Source organism: Ochotona princeps, chromosome 3 (genome assembly GCF_030435755.1).
Source record: "Ochotona princeps isolate mOchPri1 chromosome 3, mOchPri1.hap1, whole genome shotgun sequence".
NCBI lineage: Eukaryota > Metazoa > Chordata > Mammalia > Lagomorpha > Ochotonidae > Ochotona > Ochotona princeps.
Window position 1 is genome coordinate 84394821 of NC_080834.1, and position 17708 is coordinate 84412528.

The 17708-nt window shown below is 39.6% G+C and overlaps 1 protein-coding gene across 4 annotated transcripts in view; it reads right to left on the reverse strand.

Moving 5' to 3' along the window:
• IGSF11 (immunoglobulin superfamily member 11) overlaps positions 1-17708 on the reverse strand; it is a 253913-nt gene that overhangs the window by 170691 nt on the left and 65514 nt on the right. For 2 of the 4 annotated variants that reach the window (XM_058661926.1, XM_058661924.1), the window contains exon 2: positions 6384-6508. The exons of 1 other annotated variant lie outside the window; for it this stretch is intronic. The gene's annotated coding sequence lies outside the window, so the exon portion shown is untranslated. Of the gene's footprint in view, positions 1-6383; positions 6509-10085; positions 10237-17708 lie in introns of those variants that run through there. One more of the 4 variants, XM_012928657.3, reaches the window with a different exon arrangement.

Below are 17708 nucleotides of genomic sequence, written 5' to 3' on the forward strand. Positions count from 1 at the left end.
GACTCCCCTGAAAAGGAGCAAAAGCCTTTGCCAACCTCAGAGGTTAACTAAGGAAGACATCGAGAAACTGAGGGATACAGAATTAAAAAAAAAAAAAAAAACACTTGTTATAAAACTTTTTATCAACAAAGAGAAGCACGTAATACAGGAGTTCAAAGAATTCAATGAATATGTCACACTGGAAATGAATCAAATGGAAGCTGATACATCAAAAATTAAGAATACAGTGGAGGGCCCAGCGGCGTGGCCTAGCGGCTAAAGTCCTCGCCTTGAAAGCCCCGGGATCCCATATGGGTGCCGGTTCTAATCCCAGCAGCTCCACTTCCCATCCAGCTCCCTGCTTGTGGCCTGGGAAAGCAGTCGAGGACAGCCCAATGCATTGGGACACTGCACCCGTGTGGGAGACACGGAAGAGGTTCCAGGTTCCCGGCTTTGGATCTGCACAGCATCGGCCCGTTGCGGCTCACTTGGGGAGTGAATCATCGGACAGGAGATCTTCCTCTCTGTCTCTCCTCCTCTCTGTATATCTGGCTGTAATAAAATGAATAAATCTTAAAAAAAAAAAAAAAAAAGAATACAGTGGAGCAAGTTAAAACCACAGTGGAGAGTCTCCAAAACAGAATGAAGGAGGCAGAAGAAACACTCACAGAATTGGAAGATGTTTCCTGTCACAAAGGGGAAGCAAACAGAAAGCTGGAAGCAGAGCTGGATCAGGCTAAAAAAGTATTCAAGAATTGAAAGACACTATTAAGAGGCCAGATATAAGAGTTATGGGAGTCCCAGAAGGTGCAGAAAGAGAAACTGGGTTTACAAATGTATTTAATGAAATAATAAAGGAAAATTTCCCCAATCTATGGAAAGAATTGGGAAACAACACCCAGGAGGAGCACAAAACTCCCTACAGGCTTGCTCAAACGCGATCTTCACCATGACACATGATCATCAAGCTCTCTTCAAACATAAGGAAAATATCCTTAAATGTGCTCATGAAAAAAAAATCAACTAACATATAATGGAATGCCAATTAAACTCACAGGAAACCTCTCACAGAAAACTCTACAGGCAAGAAGAGAATGGAGCGACATATTCCAGATTCTAAAAGAAAAAAAACTGTCAGCCCAGAATAACATATCCAGCAAAACTTTTCTTTGTCTTTGAAAATGAAATAAAATTTTCCACAGTAAAAAAAAGTTTAAAAAATAATATGGCTTTTCAGAGCCCAGTGCAATAGCCTAGTGGCTAAAGTCCTGGCCTTGAACGTGCCAGGATCCCATATGGGCGCCAATTCTAATCCTGGCAGTCCTGCTTCCTATCCAGCTCCCTGCTTGTGGCCTGGGAAAGCAGTTGAGGACAGCCCAAAGCCTTGGAACCCTGCACCCACGTGGGAAACTAGCAGGAAGTTCCTGACTCCTGGCTTCGGATTGGCACAGCTCCGATCGTTGCGGTTGCTTCGGGAGTGAACCATTGGATGGAAGATCTTCCTCTCTGCCTCTCCTCCTCTCTGTGTATCTGCCTTTCCAATAAAAATAAATAAATATTTAAAAAAAGAATTTGCCTCTTCCAAATGATACTTAAAGATGTTCTCTTGACAGAGAAAAGGAATGTCACCCACCAAAACCAAAGGCAAATGTGAAGAACATCCCAGTAGAGTAACAATAGAAGACTAAAGCAATGAACAACCCATTGCTAAAATGACAAGACCAAATTGCCGCTCATTCATATTAACCCTGAGGTGGATGGCTTAAACTCATCAATCAAACATCATAGAAAAGTAGTATGGTTTATAAAACAAAACCCATCTATTTGTTGCCTATAAGAGACAATTTCACCAACAAAGATCAGTGGAAACTATATTTCATAGATTTTGATTTTTTGTTAGTTTCACCTATTCAAAACTCTTTTGATTAAATTCTTCAATGACTCATATATTATACAGTAGCATCATTTTCTTCAAAAATATTCTTGATTTTCTTTTTCATTTCTTAAGCGATACATTCAGCAGCATGTTATTTAACTTCATGGTGTTGTTCTGTTTTTTTCTTCCTATTGTTGATTATGTTTTGTGGCCTTTGATTTAAGAGGATGTATAGTAACTGTGTAATGGAGACTACCATATCCAGACGTGAGGATACAAGGTAGAATGCATCTCTACTTCCAGACAAAGATGAACTCCCAATGAAACTGTTTACTATATCTTGACAACAGAATGCTGGACTCTCTGCCATTGTCCATGCCGACATTAATGGACATATGACTGTGTATGAAGAACTTTACTATAGTAAAGATATAGGGGAACTCAGTGAGGAGGGAGGGGGAATCAGGGAGGGAATAAGGGAAACCCCAGGACCTATGGAACTGTATCATAAAATGATAATAATAAAAAGTAAATAAGTACCCTATAACCATTTTAAGGTTTATAGCAGTCAGTTGTGTATACACTAAAATTGAGATGTCAATGAAGTAGTTACAGGGTGTGGTTAAGAACTTGCATTTTCTAACATTTTGGTCTCTCAATATCATGTTAATTAACTTCATGATGTTGTAAACTTCCATGTTTCTTCCTATTGTTGAAGTTGTGTAGTGGCTTTTCATTGGAGGGGATGAGATTCTGCCAGCTCTACTTTCAGACCAAGGATGGTCTCCCAATGAAACTGTTGAATTTATCTGGACAATAAGATGCGGAACTCTGCATGGTCCATGCCCGCAATGAAGGAATCATGACTGGTTATGAACTGTACTACTGTAACAACAATATGGAGGAATTCAACAAGGGGGGAGGTTTGGAAGGGGTTTGGCTTGGGTTTTCTTCAAACTGCACTGGGTGATTTTCTGCCTTCACATTCTATCATAATGATGACGATCATTTTCTGTTCCCATGTGTAGCACTTCCATAAGCATCGTTGAAAAGCTGCATGAGTGGTGATAAACTCTTTCACTTATTTGTTTTGGAAGGTCTTTTTCACTTTCACTTATATATAAGAGCTATAGAAGCTACAGCATTCTGAGTTGACAGGTTTTTTTCATTTAGGACTTGGAGTACATCTGTTCTTTCCTAGCCTATAGAGATTCTGATGAGAAATCACCTCTCAATCTAACTGGAAATCTTCTGAACATAACCTGATGTTACTCTTGTGAATATTTTAGAAACTTTGTGTTTTACTTTATTATTTTGTTCTTTGGGTTTTTTTTTTTTTTTTTTTTTTTTAGATTTTAATTATTTCTGTTGGAGAGGAGGAGAGACAAAGAGGAAGATCTTCTGTCCGATGGTTCACTCCCCAAGAGACCACAACAGCTGGAACCAAGCCAATTTGAAGCCAGAAGCCAGAAGCCTCTTCCAGATCTCCCACAAGGGTGCAGGGTCCCAAAGCTTTGGGCCATCCTCGGCTGCTTTCGCAGGCCACAAGCAGGGAGCTGGATGGGAAGCAGGACGACTGGGATTAGAACTGGTACCCATATGGGATCCCAGCATGTTCAAGGCCAGGACTTTAGCCGCTAGGCTATCACACTGGGTCCTTATTATTTTTGCTTTAATGAATTTTGGTGAAGATCTTTTCTAGCCATGTCTATTAGGACTTCTACGTGCTTCTTGTACTTAGGATGTCCCTTTTTTCCCACAGCATGGAAGTTTTCTGTTATTATTTTGTTGGACTGGTGTTCGAATTCATCCACTCTTTTCTCACACTTTCATGAGCTCCTAAGACACATATTTTAGATTATTTAGTATTATTCTATACATTTGAAATACTATTTTAAAGTTTTTCTCATATTTCTTCTTTGTCTTCTGCTTCAGACGTTCTCTCTTCTGACTCTCCAAGTCAGTTGTTAAGGCTTTTCACATTTTTTAGCGGGCATATTGAAATCTTCATTCCTGTGTGCAGCATAATGACTCAATGGCTAAATTCTCACCTTGCCAGTGCCAAGATTCTATATGGGCACTGCCCCACTTCCCATCCATCTCCCTCTTATGGTCTAGGAAAGCAGTGGAGGACAGCCCAAAGCCTTGGGACTCTGTACCAGCACTGGAGACCCAGAAGAAGCTCTAGGCTCCTTACTTCAGATTAGCTCAGCTCTGGCCATTGCAGCCATTTAGGGAACGAACTAGTAGATGGAAGACCTTTCTCCATGTCTCCTTTCCATAAATCTTATCTGCCTTTCAAATAAAAAATAAAGTTAAAGAAATAAATCTTCATTTCTAATAGTTTTATTTAGTTTTAATTATCTCAAAAATCTCCATCTTGTGGGGAAATTTTCCATCTATGTCATATTTTCCTCAACTTATGAATTTATTTTTGTGTTTGAGTAATCTTTTTTTAACTTTTTTTAAAGATTTATTTATTTTTATTACAAAGTCAGACATACAGAGAGGAGAGGCAGAGAGTAAGATCTTCCGTCCAATGATTCACTCCCCAAGTGACTGCAACAGCCGGTGCTGCGCTGATCTGAAGCCGGGAACCTGGAACCTCTTTCTCCCAGGTCTCCCACGTGGGTGCAGCGTCCCAAAGCTTTGGGCCATCCTCGACTTCTTTCCCAGGCCACAAGCAGGGAGCTGGATGGGAAGTGGGGCCAACAGGATTAGAACCGGTGCCCATATGGGATCCCAGCGCGTTCAAGGCAAGGATTTTAGCTGCTATGCCACGCTGCCGGGCCCAAGTAGTCTTTTGTTTTTAAGGGAAAAATATCTTTTGTCCGATGATTCACTCCCCAAGTGATCACAATGGCTGGTGCTATGCCAATCTGAAGCCAGGGGCCAGGAGCCTTTTCCGGGTCTCCCACACAGGTGGGAGTCCCAATGGTCCCAAGGTTTTGGGCCATCCTCTACTGCCTTCCCAGGCCACAAGCAAGGAGCTGGATGCAGGGATTAGAACTGGCACCCATATGGGATCCCGGTGCGTTCAAGGCAAAGACTTCAGCCACTAGGCCACAGTGCCCTTGAGTAATGTTATGATCATCTTTTAAAATCCCTTCTCAGCCATATCATCGACCTCTTCATATTTTCATCTTTATACTCTAATACTGAGCTGTTGTGTTTCTTTGGGGAGGAGGTCATAATTGTCTCCATTATTGGTGTTTCTCATATTTCTTTTTTTTTTTAATTATTTATTTAACTTCAGTAATTACATTGTATTATGTGACACAGTTACATATTTGTTGAACCAAGTATTAGCTTTCTCCTCTGATGACTTTTATCCTTGAAATATGTCTGTATGGCTGTATGAAACAGCTGCATTCATTTGATACTCAGAGGCATGTGTTAGGTCAAGCTAGTAAGGTCCTTTCTGCATTTGAGTCCTGTCAGTATTTCGGTGTGGTGCACAAGACCAGGGTGACAGCCACATTATGAATGATAGGTTTCCTCTACTATTAACAGGAGGAAGAATATGACACATCTGCTGTGTGTTCACTCCCTCAGCACTAGGGGAAATCCCACAGTGGTTACATATCACAAGTATGGCTTCACAAGAATTACACAAAGGATCTGTGTAGTCTCTGTTGATCACAAAATCTCTGCAATGACTCATCCCAGGCACTCAGAGAGCTCTGAAATACTAAATCAAACATAGTGATTTCCCGGAGACCCAGCTACACTCCATGCCGTGCCATGCAATCACAAAATTCCCACAGTTATAACATGCAGGGCTCCAAAGTCACAGGGAGTAGGGATCATGCTTAGCTATGCAAGGCTGTGGGAATGTACAAGGTATTCCCAGAGCCCACTGGCTGTCGGTTTTCTGCCTTAGCATGCTGTGTATAGGTGCAAATGATCCAGCAGGGATTGGGACGAACATTGTATAGGCTCAAGTGAGTGCCCCCACCACCTGCCAACCCTCCAGGCCAGATTCAAAGTCAATGGGAATCATGGATATACCCCTCAGATAAGATCCTCAGTCATACTTGCAAGAGCTGTGGCAACCTGTACTAACCTTAAGACTGAGCTTTCTCTCTGGTATTCACCAACGGTCTGGTGAGGGATGGTGGGAGCTGACAATGTGCTCACAGTTCACAGGCTTAGGTGTGCACTCTAGCCAACCTAGTGCTTCTGACCAAACTCAGTCTGTGTGATGCACAAGGTTTCTCAATCAGGCAGTATCACCAGTGACTGAGGCTGCTGAGTCTCCTCTCATTTCTCTTTCAGAAAATAGTATCTCCTCCTGATGCTAATTCTAACACTAGTACAAACAGAACAGAGGAACACTTCGGAATTTTTGCTGCTAAATATGGCACTTTGCAGGAGTACGGGATGGGAAAGAAACAAGGCAACTTGCCTACTCTAAACCAGCAGTTGCTCAGATCCCAGTGAGCTCCACAGGCTGAAGCAAAAGTGAGTCTGGGATTTCTATCAGTTAAAACTGTGAACATCAGTGTACACAACCGTTTTTTCCTACCTCGTCGTGGTATGATAGTGGTACACAACTGGCAACTGGAAGCTGGCTGTACTGCACTTCTGGATACAGTGGTGGCTTTGTTTTTTCTTCTTCTGTTCCACAGTCATTGTTGTTATTTCCACTTCCTAGAAGAAAATTTCCATAAGTCAGGACCCCAGAAAACATGGTCCTTTTTTTTTTTGTTGTTATTTTCATGTCACACAGCAGCTGAAGTTAGTGTGGTTACACCCTGCTCAGCCATCTTGGATCTCCCCCCAGACATTATTGCTTTCACAAAATCTTTGACTTGTAACCAGCACTACCTATCCTTTCACAATTACTAAATCTGAAAAAGCTGTCACTTGCTCAACAAGTGTAGAAAAAAACTTACTGTCATGTATTATGTGGAAATTAACCAACCAGATCACGCAAAATACACAGTGATATTGTGTGATTATAAACCAGCATGTTTAATGAATTAACTGGTTAAGTAGTCAGGAATTGCAGAGGTCCTTCAGCTGTACTCATACCTGTCATGGCTGTGATTTAGCACCACCTGGTGGCAGTTCAAATTAAAGCTTAACATCCAGAGATTTTCTGGATCCTGTCTCAATTACTACTTAGGGTAATATCAGGGGTCTCAAGAATAATAATTTGGCAGTTATTTACTGAGCCATAACATAGAGGGATCCACTCTACACTTTCCAAAGCAAGACTGACTGTCATTTACACTTTTAGCTTCACTTATTCCACAGTGTTTCCCCTTAGGAAATAAGCACTTTGACTTCCAGCTACTGTACCTATCCCCTTCCCTTCAAGAAGAGTTAAGCAAAAGGCAGGGATTGTAGGCAGCATATGTGTTAATTCTGATTACAGAAGTTTAAATTACAAAAGGGATTTACAATACTTGTTTAGAATATTACACTTTCCTGGTTCTTTCCAAAGAACTAGTAAAGCATTAAGAAAAAAAAATTCAAGTTTTACTCTTGTGAAACCTTCAGTTTAGCGGTAAAGGCAGGAAGTTATCGCATAATCTTACAAACAAATGTAATAAGTGGAATGAGATTTAGAGTGGATTCCCTAAAGATGTGATTCCTCCACAAAGGCTGAAGGTTGACTAAATAATGGAATTGGATGATCTATTCTACAGGGAATAGAATAGAGGGATTATGAAACCAACACTATGCATTGTTAAATTTTCCTATGTAAATCATATTTTCCTACTGTGGTATGCAGACATGGACTGGGTACCTAAGAAAAAAATCATTCTTCTACCTTGAGAGCAAAAGTTGCTGTGCTCAGCCCACATAGCACTTCTTTCTTTTATGTAGGGTTCAAGAGGGGAAAGCTCTACTTTTGTTGTTCTCTTTAAAACTATAATTTGTGGCTTTGTTTTTAATTCTAATATTTTCGTCACCAATATCAAGATAAATGTACTCATACACAATGTTATATTTTCAGTCATACTGAAAACAAGTCAGTGGATGTCACATCAGTGAGTCGCTGCCCCTAGCCAGAATGTAAGGGAAACTTCAAATAAGAACCAAGGGGAAGCAACAGAAAGACCAAGACGTCACATATGAGTGCTTGGTTTTCTTGTATTGTATGAGTGCTACTTCAGGAGGCCCTGCTGCATTTCCGCAAATGAATGATAGAATAACAACAGCTGGTGACAATCTGGGTAGGTGGGCCGAAAAGATGCACTTGCGGAGCTCTTTCTCGTACAGAAAGAGCAGAAAGCATAACTATTGAGGCTCTTGGCTGAATAAAGAGAGGAAACTGAGCTATAAAGAAAACTGATGTGCCAAAGGAACCCTGAAGTTGGAACAAAATGACCGCAGGTGAAGGACTGTAACAAGGCTCAGATTATGCTCCTACATCTCCTTCTAACCCTTTTATTTAAAAACTTTTCACATTTATATCTGTAATTTCTATGGATTTGATTATTGTAAATCACATACATAGGAATAGTTAGTTAAGCCAGAATTATCTATTAAGATTTTTCTCTTACAGATTTATTGCTGTATAGCTTTTGCTACAAATAAGAACACTGTATGTGTGGGATTTTTCCTCTATTATGTTTTCACTGATCAGCTTCTCTTAGTACCAATATCCTAACCACTACACATAATTATCTTGATATCTTGCAGGGTAAGTTTTCCAGTTTCATTTTCTTTCTTAGGATTGCCTCATCACCTGGAAGAAAGCAGTGGAAAATGACCCAGGCATTTGGGCCCCTGTCACCCATGTGGTTAGGCCTGGATGAAGCTCCTGTATTCTGGTTTCAGACTGACCAAACCCTTAATACTGTGGTTATTTATGGATTGAACTAGTGCAGAAGATTCTCTCTCTCTCTGTCTCTCTCTCCCTCATTCTCTCTCTCACACACACACAGAAACACAAACACACACATTCTGTGTGAGTATCTTTTTCTTTGTAACTCATATAAATAAATATTTAAAAAAAAAAAACATTGCCATCAACATGGCTAAACAGAGAAGCATTCCAATCAGTTTCTCTCCCACCAAAAAAGGAGCCAAAACAGCAGATACAGAGCTGCATTTCTAGTCTCAGCAAGGGAGAGACTGGAACCCTACAAGACAGGATAGAAGCATAGAAAGAGAAAGAGCATGTATCAGCAAATACAAACTTGGCTCCAATGATGCTTGGCTCTCTGATGCTTCAGATCAGAAGAGAGGGTGATACAAAGATTAGTCACTCCTCACCATGGTGTTGAGGATTTTCCTGCACACCCCCCCCCCCCAAAAAAAAATGTTCTGCACCTTAAATGTCGACAAATGTCTTGTTAGAGTTACAAGCCAGTCTAGATTATCCTAAAATCTGCCAAGATCAGCAAAATTATACTTCAACACAACAAATGGCTAAATACTAAAATGAAATAGACACGAGACAGCTGAATGGTATCTTATAGCCATTTTAAGGTATATAGCAGCCGGTCTGGTCCTGTATATAAACTAAAATTGAAATGTCAATGAGCTAATCATAGGTTGTGGTTAGGACTTGCTTTTTTTTTTTTTTTAACATACTGGTTACTCAAAACCATGTCAATTCCATAATGTTGCAAATTGCTGTTGATGTTATACTGGGACTCTTAATTGACTGGGATGATATTCTACCAGCTCTAACTTTGGACCAGAAATGGTCTCCCAAAGAAACTGTTCAACCCATCTGGACAATAAGTAGCTGGACTCTATGCTTGGTATATGTTTGCAAGGAAAGAATCTTGATTGAATTTGAACTGTAATACTGCACCAAGGTGGAGGAATCCACCAGGGGGGAGGGGAGGGGGAGGGATGGGGGGATTCCCAGAGCCTATGAAACTGTCACATAATGCAAAATAATTAATAAAAAAAAAAAAGAAGAGAGGGTGATAGAGAAGTCCTAGCAGAACACATTCCAGCAGATTCCAGCAAATTTAGCTAGATGAGAGATCAACAATTATGAGCTTGCAGCTCCAGTGGGAAATCTGCCTGGCATCTACACAGAAGCTCCACTACAGAGAAGGAACTCCCTTTGTCTCCCCAAACTACAGAGCCCAGAGAGTAAAGCACTGTATCAAGAAGGGAGATATTATCAATATCCACAATAACTTAGAGGCTAGAAGGTTCATCACGGCCCCATCCCTGGGCTCTTTCAAACACTCTACTAGAGTACCCTAAGGAGCCACAGCCTCATAATCCCAACTAAATCCAGCAGACTTACTGGGACCCTGTCATGCAAGCCATAGCAATTCCCTTCATGACAGGGTTCAGATGCCATTGTCATGTCTGAAGAATCCAAGACACTTGTTGTTTAAAGCCATCAGATTATCCTCTGCTTGACACCACCGCCTTTCACAGACAGCTGCCCACAGAAGTCATCACTGTGACTCAAAGTGATGTCACAATATCTGGCCATTCCACCACCCACCCACTGTTTTTCTACCAACACTAATGGCAACTGAGAGTTGATGCCATGCCCTGATCTACCATATCTTCCTGCAGCTACCTGCTTAGAGGCCTGTGACACTGCTGTGACTGAGAATGAGGAGTACACACACTTAAAACTCTCTCCCCATACACCCAAACACTCTTGTATCCCTCCTTCTCTTGGAACTAAGAGTGAGTGCTATAAGCCCCCCACAGTCCCTAGGGTTACCGATCCAGGAGACCTCCTCTGATAGAAGAGTATAGCCCAACAATACCAGAAGCATCCATCCTGATACTAGTGCTACAACTGCTGTTACCGGGCTTTGCCACACGATGGCTCCAGTCAGAAGCATTAGAATTTCTCCACTCCCAAGTGGCACCCAGAGACATTGATGCCATGACACCCAAAGTCAATTACTGCAGCTAAAGAAACAATACTGACACTATATCACTGTCTCCAGGTGGAATCAAAGCCTGTGTAGCCAATCAAACTGGTATCTCCAGTTACATATCTATGAGAAAGCAGATAATCATCACCACCACCCTATAGACATGTGTGGAGATAACTGATCATCAGACACTCAACTCTCAAGGTAAATGAAGAAGTAATGTAGCAGGAAGAATGCAAAGTAATAAAATAATTCTGTGACAAGAGATAACAAAGGAATGAGGATTGATTAAATGCCTAATATTAAATTTTAATTATTACAAGGATATTCAAAGAGCTGATACAAGATAATATATACATATGAATGAAATCAGGAAAACAATGAATAAATATAAAGGAGACTGTCATCAACAAGATAGAAATCCTAGAGAAAAAAATAACAAGGAGATAAGAAAAATAATAAAGACACCTTGAAGAATTTAACAATTTCATTAAGCAAACTAATATTGAAATTATGGGAATTCTGGAGGAAGAAGAGAAGAATAATAGCACAGTAAACCTATTCAATTAAATAATAGTTGAAAAGTTGAATAGTTGAAAAAGATAGGGACATCCAAGTACAGGAGGTCCAAAAGACTCACCAGGAAAGATCCTCACTGCCAAATATTGTACTCAAAACCCCAAAGAATAGCACAGGGAATTGCAAATCTGCAAATAACATGTCATTTCATATATTGTTTTAATTTATATAAAGTAAACAAATTTCATACATTTCATATATACAATTTTAACAGCATACTGATATTTCCTACCCTCCCTCCCTCGTCTACCCTCATCCTTGCTCCTCCTTGCTTTCTAATTTTCTCTTTTATGTTTATAATAACATTCTTTCACTTTACAATTCCAAGTTTAACCCTCACCACTAAATAACAACTCAACACACAGTAAGTAGAAAAACCACTGTTCCTCAGGAGTATACATAAGGGTCATAATAATTAAACTTTGAAATGTCTATTTCAATTATATAATTTACATTTTTTAAAATTTATTTTTCATTGGAAAGGCAGATTTTTACAGAAAGGTCTTCTATCCACTGGTTCACTCCCCAAATGCCAGCAACAGCCATGGCTGAGCTTATCCAAAGCTGAGATCCAGGATCTTCTTTCCAACTGCTCTCCTGGATGCAGGGGCCCAAGGCCTTGGGCCATCCTCCGCTACTTTTCCAGGCCATAGCAGAGAGCTAAATCTGAAGTGGAGCAAACAGAACATCATCCAGCACCCAAATGGGATGCTGGAGCTCGCAGGGGAAAGATTAGCCACCATGCCTGCTCCAACATGTTTTGTACTCTGTATATGAATACAAACTTGAGAACACATTCAGTCTGTGTATTTTGAGAACTGGCTTATTTCACTAAGCATAATGGTCTTCAGTTGCTGCCAAAGATAATTTCATTCTTTTTTATGGATGAAGAATATCCTATAGAATATATATACCACAATTTCTTTATCTAATCATCAATCAATGGACATTTGAGTTGATTCCATACCTTAGCTATTATGAATTGAGCTACTATAAACATAGGGAACATGTTGATTTCCTTTGGGTAAATTTCCAAGAGTGGAATGGCTGGGTCTTATAATCTATTTTCAGATTTCTGAGGAATAGTCAGATTGTCTTCCATAATGGTTACACTAGTTTACATTCTTATCAACAATGGAATGGACTACTACCTTGTTACCTTGTTCTACACATCCTTATCAGAATTTGTTATTTAATTTATTTTTGGATGACAGCCATTCTAACTGAGATGAGGTGAAACTTCATGGTAGTTTTTATTTGCATTTTCCTGATGGCTAGTGATCCTGAACATTTTCAAGTGTCTATTGGCTCTTTATATTTCATCCCTTTAATGCTTGCAATGGGGGAATCTCAACTGAACTTGAACTGTGGTTATGCAACAAGGTGGAGGAATCCACCATGGTGGGAGGGTTTGGGGAGGGGTGGGGAGAATCCCAGTACCTATGAAACTGTGTCACATAATACAATGTAATTAATGAATTTAAAATAAAATTTAAAAAAAAAATACCTGTTCATATCCTCAGCTAGCTTCTTTTTTGTTATTCAAGTATATTTATTATTCATCACAATACAATTTTACAGGTATCGGGGTTTTTATTTCCCCATCTTTCCCCCCCCCCATTTTCTCCTCCCACTATTTTCCCTCAAATTATCACAGCAGTATAGTTCTTTGCTTTGTTGCTTTTGAGTTTCTTGACATCCTTATGTATCCTGGATATTAATTCTTCATGAAATCTGTAATTTGATAATATTTTCTACCATTTTATTGGTTGCCTTAACTTTGTAGACTGTTTCCTTTGCTGTGAAGAAGCTCTTATCTTAATATAATCTCACTTATCTATATTTGCCTTTATTGCCTGTGCTTCTTGAGTCCCATTGTATAGAGTCTTTGCCTCTGCCAACATCTTGTAATGTTTCTCCTATGTTTTCCTCCAGCAGCTTTATACTTTCAAGAGTTATGTTGAGATCCCTGGCCCATTGTTACCTTATTTTTTGTATACACCATACATATGTGTATGGTTTCTACTTTTTGCTAAGTTACTTTAAGGGAAGTTCCATTAGAATAACAGATTTCAACAGAATCCTTATAATTCAGCAAGAAATTGAATGATATAATCCAAGTTATGAAAGAAAACTATCAAAGAAAAATACTGTATCCAACAGACTATCTTTAATAAAAGGTATTCCAGGGCCCAGGACGGAAGCTTAATGGCTAAAGTCCTCAACTTGCACACTCAGGATCCCATATGAGCTCTGACTTTGGTCGCTGTGGCTCCACTTCCCATCCAGCTCCCTTTTTGTGACCTAGAAAAGTAGTCAAAGATGACCCAAAGCCTTGGGACCCTGCACCTACATGGGAAACCTGGAAGAGGTTCCTGGCTCTTGGCTTCGGATCAGCTCAGCTCTAGCTGTTGCAGCCACTTGGGGAGTGAATCAACAGATGGAAGATCTTCCTATTTGTATCTCCTTCTCTATATATATCGATTTTCCAATAAAAATAATATAAATCTTTAAATAAATAAATAAAAGGCATTCCAAGACAAGCAGAAATAGAAGTAATTCATCATCATCAAGCCAGGCTTAAAAATTATGCTTAAGGGTATTCTACAAATAGGAACAAGGAAAGATAACCAGCATCAAGAAAATATGTGGAGATGTAAAAACTACTGTGGAAGAATTTTATTTCATTTTCAAAGATAAAAGAAAGCTTTGCTGGATATGTTATCCTGGCCGACAATTTTTTTCTTTCAGATCTAGAATATGTCACTCCATTCTTTTCTTGACTCTAGAGTTTTCCATAAGAGGTTTCCTGTGAGTTTAATTGGCATTCCTTTATATGTTAGTTGATTTTTTTCATGTGCACATTTAAGGATATTTTTCCTTATGTTCGATTGGAGAGAGCTTGATGATCATGTGTCATGGTGAAGATTGCGTTTGATCAAGCCTGTAGGGAGTTCTGTGCCCTGCCTGTATCTTGTTTCCCAATTCTTTCTCCAGATTAGGGAAATTTTCCTTTATTATTTCATTAAACACATTTTCAAACTCAGCTTCTCTTTCTGCACCTTCTGGAACTCCCATCACTCTTATATTAGACCTCCTAATAATGTCTACTAATTCTTGCATACTTTTTTTGGCCTGATCCAGCTCTGCTTCCAGCTTTTTGTTTGCTTCCCCCTTGTGACAGGATGTATCTTCCAATTCTGAGATTCTTTCTCTGCTTGCTTAATTCTGTTTTGAAGACTCTCCACTGTACTTTTAATTTGCTCTGCTGTGTTCTTAATTTCTGATATATTAGCCTCGATTTGCTTTATTGCTGCTATTTCTTGTGTAATATATTCCTTAAATTCTTTGAATTCCTGCATGTACTTTTCATTTTTGATCAGAAGTTTTATGAGTTTTCTGAATTCTGTGTCCCCCATTTTCTCAATGTCTTCCTCTGTTAACTCTGAGGTTTGCATAGAGTTTTGTTCCTTTGCAGGGGAGTCTTCAGTAATATTCATTTTGCCTCTGTCTCTTCTTTTGCTCTTGATCATTGTATTTCTAGTTATCAGATTCTTCTCCTTGGGGCAGGTTTCTAAGCTGTGTCACCCACAGGTCTACAGTTCGATTTTATTTACTGCAGTTAGTACACAGCTTTTTGCTTGCAGTTGGTTGTGCCACTCCCTCCATCAAGTTCCAGGTCTGGGTTCTGAAGTTAGATTTCCATGGTCTCCGTATCCCCAACTCCTGGCTCACCACTCTCCACCTTCTGTGATGCCTTGCTTAGGTTGCACTGTTGTCTGTACAACCTTTCTCCCACTTCAGGTTGGAGCAGGTCCCAGGATTGGGGACACACCAAGTGTCCTATATAACTATGTTGTTGGTGGCAGTGATCTTACTGGAACCTATTGGATGTTAGGTCTTGTTGCCACACGGACCTATTTTGACCCATACGATGCCACAGTCGGTATTATTTTCCTGCGGGACCACTGCAATCCACTGAACTCGGTGAGTTCTCACAAGCTCAGCACATGTGCAGTTCACTGTTGTCCCTGTAGTCCTAAAGCTATTGCCACATGGCACAGAATGGCTCCTGACGTACCACTACTAGAGTTCTTGATCTGCTGGCCATCAGATCTGAGGGCTACCCAGACATGTTTTGGGTGGAACCTGTAGAATGCCACGTCTTTGCAGTTCACTGAGTCAGAAACGAGTTCACTCCCAGCTCAGTGTATGCTCAGTCCTTTCCCTTGCCTTCGGCTCCTTATGCAAAATGGTGCCCACTTTGACTCTAGGGTGCTGACTGGGCTGTGAAATCCACCTTATTCTTGCACTGTCCGTCTGGGAGCTGCTGCTCTGTCTCTGCTCCTGGTCAAATCAAACAGACCAGCCAGATGGACAGTTCTTTGTCTGAGTTTACCTCCCAAGCTCCCAGTGAAAGTCCCTTCGCATCTGGTTGCTGGTGGAGTTCCGGCTGCCGTTAGCTAAATGTCGCTGGAGTATCAGCCACTGCCACACCACACCGTTGTGTCTGCTGCTTTTCTGTGTCTGTCAGTCTCCAGGCACCCCTCCACTGTTGTTCTGTCCTCTCCTATTTCCTGGAATGTGTCCTCTCTGCTTCATTCTGATTAAATATCTCTCTGTCCATTTAAATGTGTCCTTACACCATTCCGCCATCTTGATTCTTCCTCCATTTGCTTTTTTCTTACTAATAAATTCTTCTCAGTAATGCAATTGGAGAAAAACAACTTTTTTCTTCAAGCACCTTATCCAAATTCCAAAGAGCATACTGCCATTTCATATTTGTAAGCAAGCATCATAACTTCCCTATCTGTAATACTCTTCTATCAATGAGAATGAAATAATTTTACTGCTACTATGTTTCTGCATCACTCAGCTGTTCTCTCTAATAAGAAAGGTTCAGTAAATAATTTATTTGAATAAGTTGGCAAAACTTCTTTTGATAATTCAGGCTTTCAAAACAACTTTTTGAAATTACATTGTAAATAGACCACAGTTTCTAAAATCAGCTATACACTAAGTCACATGATAAAAGGACTTAGAGCTCAGACCTTTTCGTAAGCCTTATAAGCAGCTGATTTATTAATGACAATGATTAATCACATTCTGTGTCTACAGTAATAGAAAGGCAAAAGACAAGTTTTCTCCAGCTATGTTGTAACAAAGACCACAAAAAGCACAAGGTAATGAAATACATTATTATGGAAATTAATTGAATCAACTTTAAACATTTTTCAGTAGTTTTCATTTATATTTACAAATTTTACCTACAAAATTCATTTTGGAAGTGATTATCTTGTTTAGAGGTAAAAGAAAGACTCTCATAGGTTTTTTAGGATTATCTTGTGATCATGGTTGAAATATCTCTGACATGTAAGAATGTTAACTTCAGACAAAATAACCCTTTCATCATAGTCTGTAGGCAGCAAGGTGGAGTGTATAAAAGCGCTGGATATAACTGTTAATATCTTCACAGAAAATACAAAACAACAGTCAACCTCTCCTTTCAATCCTTTCAAAATAAACAACCATGACTATGTACACTATTGGAAATAAAGCTAGAAAAGAAGGAAAGAAATCACATCTTTGCCATCAATTAAAAATGTGTTACTTTGTTAACAGTCACTCTCTGTTTCAGGAGGAAATTTTTCACTTCTCTGATTCTGTTGTCATGGCAATGAAAGTTGAGACCTATTCCTTTTGAGCTCTAAAATTCCATACAGAAACAATTCACTGAAGTATGAGACAAGTTTTGGAGAAACACAATGGGCAGGATGGGATAATATCTGCTGAGACCCCCCACTAGGTATTAGACATTTGGCGTCATAACCCTAAGATTGACACTAAGAAATATACTCAATTCAAGCTGAGCCTCACAGAACACTGTGACCAAGAATACATCACAAGCTAGGTTAGTTGAACTCCTGAAGCTCCTGACATTAGAGCTCAGGTTATGTCCACTTTGCTACACTTCTACAGACCAGAAAAAATAAACATACACATTATAACTTTTAACACTAGCTCTCAGCGAGAATTTCAGACATGTCTTTCTTATTCTTTTGAAAACTGAAGACAAAAAAATAAATCTTCAACAGGAAGAGCCTATCTTTTTTCCTGAGAGTTTACACATCGAAAGCGCTGGGTATTTACAGCTATAACTAAATATATTATAACATTGTTCTAGCTATAAAACAAGTATATGTTCAGAATATGTAGAAAAATATAAAGTAATTGGAGTTAAACTGATTAAGCAAACATACCCACATAAAAAATGGTAGATGAAATTTTATGCTGACTCAAAATTTAACTACTTTAAGATGATTTCATTCTTTTTTCATTTATTGCAAAGGCAAAGACAACGCTCTCATTCTCTGATTCACTCCCCAAATGCCTGTGATAGCAGGGGATGACCCAAGTCAAAGCCAGGACCCCAATAATTCAACCCTGGT